We start from the raw sequence: 5303 nt of genomic DNA, 5'->3' as shown, positions 1-5303 counted from the left end.
AGCCTGAGGAACACCTCACTGTTTCAATTGTTCAGATGTCTTCTTCTTAGGCTTGGGGGAGAAACCAAAGGACAAGTGGGCGTGGAGAGAGTCCAGGGGGCGTGGAGAGACACCAGGGAGCTTGGAGAGACCAGGGGCCTGGAGAGACCAGGGGCCTGGAGAGACCAGCGGGCCTGGAGAGACCAGGGCTGGGGAGTTGGGCAAATGTTACAGGGCACCATATATGCCCAGGAAAGAACGGAAAAGCTGTTAAAGGCTTTACGTCTAGGAGAGTTTTTGTTTGTGAGAGACCAGCTCTCCTGCGAGTGGACACCAGAGACAAACCTCTGCTTGTAGACCTGGAGAGACCTAGAGAGGGGAGGGCAGTAGGACCCCGGGGAGACCTATAGAGGGTTGGGTAGGGCAGTAAGACCCTGGGGGGATCTAGAGAGGGGTGGGGAAGGTATGGGGAGGGCAGTAGGACCCTGGTGAGTCCTTGAGAGGGTTTGTGAAGGGTTGGGGAGGGCAGTAGGACCCAGCAGGGTTGGGATGGACTATCGCAGACTCATTGGGGGGTTAAGAACTTTATTCCTGTTCAGTGTTGATGTGCATGATGTGCATGATGTGTTAGAGTCCCTCAGTAACGTCTTTACTGCCTGACATGATGATGATAATGATGATAATGGCCGCGTTTCCCAGATTCTTTAAGAAGCTCTTAACGCTAAGAGCTTCTTAGGAGCTTTCTAAGAGCGTTCTAGAGCGCGAGTGGAGGGTCTCACATTGGGGGCAACTACAGAAAACCAGAATCGGGATGGACCAATGAAATTGCCAGGGCGGGCTTTATATGATGGACAGATGATCAATAGTAACGTAATCAACAACTTCACGAAAGAGCGCTTGGGTTGAATTCGTTTTCAACAAACAACATATTACGTTGCTCTAATTGGTTGTAGGTCTATCCAATTGAGCGAAGAGGCATTTGTTTTACGAGTCCGGTTGAAACACGCCCCGTAGTCACAGCCCAACAGAGAGTTTTCAGACTCATATTCTGACTAGAATTATGAGTATGACAACGTCAGGCTAACTTTGCCTAGCAACAACAACAAAATTCACAGCAACTACATTTAGTCATTTAGCAGACGCTCTTATCCAGAGCGACTTACAGTAAGTAAAGGGGCATTCTCCCCAAGGCAAGTAGGGTGAAGTGCCTTGCCCAAGGACACAACATCTTGTGCAGCGGCCGGGAATCGAACTGACAACCTTCAGATTACTAGCCCGATGCTCTACCCGCTTAGCCACCTGACTCCCTAGCAACTAGCAATGAATCTGCCGACTTTCTGCTACTTCGGCATTCAACGTTTACATTGTTGCGCAGCAGCAAAATCACTAATTAGATGCATTAACTTACTTGCTGGTGTTCAACACTTAAAAGCCTTAACATGAGTCGTTTGTGAGTATCGTACCCTGTTATTCATCCAATTCCATAAAAAATACGAGTCTTGTGACAGTCACCCACCTGTATGTTATATAGGCTTATAATATACTGATTTTATATAGTGATCAGCAAACAATTGTGCGATGAAATGAAAGTTAATGCCTTTTGCCTTGGCATGACCCCTTATTATTTTGCAGGCAATGCAAAGGCAGAGTACAATGACTACAAAATAGAGGTAAAAAGTCAAGTTTGAGCTCAATATTTTTTATGTTGATGAATATCATTACCAAAACATCACATTTCCACATTTCCAGTGGCCTACCTAAAATACTTTTGGCTGGACAACAAAAAACATTAAGTCATTTTTCTCAGTTCTACAATCTGGTGAGTTAAGGTCTTTTGCCTTTGTAGGGCAGAATAGTGATGATGGTAATGATGATGATGTTGATAATAATGATGAAGATGTTGATGGTGATGATAATGGTGATCATTATGATAATGGTGATCATGATGATAATGGTGATAATAATGGTGAATGATGAAGAACTAGCTGCACATGCAGCTATATTATCTCCACTGGCATGGTTAGCTTCTTCTATACTCTCTGTTCTATACTCTGTCTTCTTCTATACTGTCTTCAGATCTTATTAGGGGCCGTATCCCCAAAACATTTTATCTTACCACTAAGAGTTCTACTAAATACCTAAGTTTCCTTCTAAAACATTCACCAAGCTGCTGAGACCAACTTTTACTAAGAAATGGGGAGGAATCTTCAGCTAAGAGTAAGGGCGGGATTTACCTTGTTGGCAGGATGTCAACAAGCTTACTGACTATGCCCACAGCGACCCAGATGGGTCTCTGTCATGTCATCATAGAATGACTGTAGAACAAGGTATCAACTGATGGATGGCTGAGATATGCCTAGTTCATCTGCGCTGCATAGCTGCATTTTCTCTGTGGCCAAGTAACGTAAAGTTGTCAACCTTGATCTCCAGTGTTACTGGGTTATTTCTATAAGTGACTGCATCCCTGATAACTCTACTGCAATCACAATACCGTCGTAATTAAGGCCATACCTTTTTTAAAGTTACGTATCACCAGTTGTTTCTCAATGTTTATGTTCCAAGGCGGATTGTCAGCAATATACATTTTAGGATTGTTTGACTAAGATTTGGTTTTAGTTTGTGACTTGGTCTTAGACTTTGGACTTAAATTTAGGAGCTGGTTTTAGTGCTAAAACGCTATATGTAATATTCAGACACACCCATTACTTTTAAGAGTTTCACTTAGATCAGCGAGTTAGGAGTTTTATGTTTTCTATAAGATGTTTTGTGAAAACCGCCCCTGATCTCTTCCTCAGTAGGAGAGACATCAGAGGGCATTCTCACCTGGTGAGACCGTACGGGGGAGGGGGGGCAAATGGTACAAGGAGTGAGACTGGAGGGGGGCAAGTGGTACAAGGAGTGAGACTGTAGGGGGGCAAGTGGTACAAGGAGTGAGACTGTAGGGGGGAGGGGGGGTAAGTGGTACAAGGAGTGATACTGGAGAGGGGCCAAGTAGTAAAAGGATTGAGACCAGCACTTGAAGACTTAAAACAAGTGGTCTTTCCTGATCAGGATCTTCTGGCCAAGTCAGCCAGTCTGATCTCATTAACCCATCCAGGGATTAAGGTATGTAGCAATAGAGGAATGAAGGAATGGCGTGGCAGGGTTGGTTCTCATATTTAGATGGTTCCCACCAGATACACCCCCTCATCATGGTTCCCATGAATACCATGACTACCCTGAGTCTGTGGCTCCTGCTGTAGATGTAGAGATGGATTCATGTAGGACACAAGGCTCCTGATATAGATGTAGAGATGCACCTCTCATTTTCAGGCTCAATGATCCTCTCTCTGTCTGAGCTGCCACCTTGTTTGCAAACACTCCCTTTTCCTGCTCCTCCAACACACCCTCCTCCTCCACCTTCTCCTTATCCTCATCCTCCAACACAATATCCACCTCCACATCATTCTCCAACACATCCTCCACCTCTTCCAACTCACCCTCCACCTCTTCCTCCAACACACTAGCAGAAACTCTAAGTTTGAGAGGGGAGGGGAGGAGAGAAGAGGAAGCAGATCTTATACTGTCAGTCTTATCGGTCTTTGTCAGGTGACGTCCCAGTTGCGAAAACTGAAAGGCATTATGGGAATAGCCACCATTTCCAGGTACACATACAGTGAGTTTGCTATTGATTCATATAATTTAAGTGTCAAAATGGGACGTTCTTGTTGCGTGATCGGCTGCAATAGAAGATCTCACGACAACAAAAGTTAATACACTTCACAACGGGGATTTTTTTTTTTTCTTTCCCACTTCGAAGAAAATATGGGGCAACATGTAGCGGATCGCCTGGGTTGCAGCGGTCCAGCGCAAAAACATCACTTTTGCTAACATATCATGTTCTATGTATTTTTACGCTCCACATTTTCATAAAGGTAAGATATTTAAGTGATGTTGACAAATGTGAAATATCTACCTAATGTTACATCCACGTTTAGTTTTGCTCGAATTATGTGGCACAGGAGATGAATCAAAACAATGCAACTTTTATTATGTTCAAGTTCAAGCCTTTTATTATCGGCGAAACATCTTCTGTTTATACCGTTAAATGTCATGCAATCGTCTCATAGGCTACAGGGCTGTAACATATATGTACTCTTACTTTAATATAATTTCTGACTAATAGTAACCCTTCTGGTCCCATGAAATGAAGCTTAAACCTTTTTTAATGTTATTGCAGGTCAACCAGCATATGACATGATGGAGACAGAAATCACTCGCACCAACACTGCACGCTCTGCAAGGCAGTGTTCGAACAGCCTGACCAGCCTTGCATTTACATGTTATATTTATGCATTTAGCAGACGCTTTTATCCACAGCGACTTCCAAGAGAGAGCTTTAAAAAAGAGCATAGGTCATTGATCATAACAACGAGGTAATCCCAAACATTGCAAGCAGCCAAAACATGAAGCATACATTGTGAAAAAACTAAACAAGTGACAAAGGGAAGACCCATAAGAACATGCAGTTATACAAGTCACAAATTAAAACAACATGAACCCCAAAAAGTGCAAGACTGTACCTGTAGAAGAACAATCAACAGTAAAATATTTCACAGCGAGTACAAGAGTTCAAGAGTTAACGTCGTTATAACTAACCTACAAGAGCAACAAGTTTCTCAATAAAAGTCATTGTGATCCTGGAGGAAACTAATATCAGGTCCAGCCACGCATTCCTGAGTGCCGTTGTACTCCCGGAACAAGTGCGTCTTGAGCCTTTTCTTGAAGGTGGGGAGACAGTCAGTGTCCCTGATGGAGGTGGGGAGCTGGTTCCACCATTGGGGGGACAGGCAGGAGAAGAGCTTGTGTTGGGACCGGGTGGTCTTGAGCGGTGGGACCACCAGGCGGTTGTCTGAAGAAGGGGGTGTAAGGCTGCAGGAGAGACTTGATGTAGTCGGGTGCATTTACAATAAAACATATGAAAATATTTTTCAGAAATGTGTTGTTAATTGTTTTCTTGTGATTTACTTTGACAGCTTAATGGAAACAAACATATGGGTAAGGTTTAATACTTCAGGTGTATTAAAAGTCATATTTTGACAATTACAATAGTACAAACTGCAAATTAGTGATCTATCTGAACAGAATATGTATACTTAAGTTAATGTCAGTGCAATTTATATAATTGTGCATGTACTGACATTAAAGTCCTTTGGTCGGAATGTAATTCCGCACTCCAATTTACTGCAGTCAGCTCATATGGATCTATGTCTTGAATGGATGACAATTTCTCAAAATAACGGTCCTTAGCATTTTTTGTAAGTTTATCGCAGTACAGCCATTTC

This window comes from Hypomesus transpacificus, chromosome 11 (genome assembly GCF_021917145.1).
Source record: "Hypomesus transpacificus isolate Combined female chromosome 11, fHypTra1, whole genome shotgun sequence".
NCBI lineage: Eukaryota > Metazoa > Chordata > Actinopteri > Osmeriformes > Osmeridae > Hypomesus > Hypomesus transpacificus.
Note: the sequence above shows the minus strand (reverse complement) of the source record.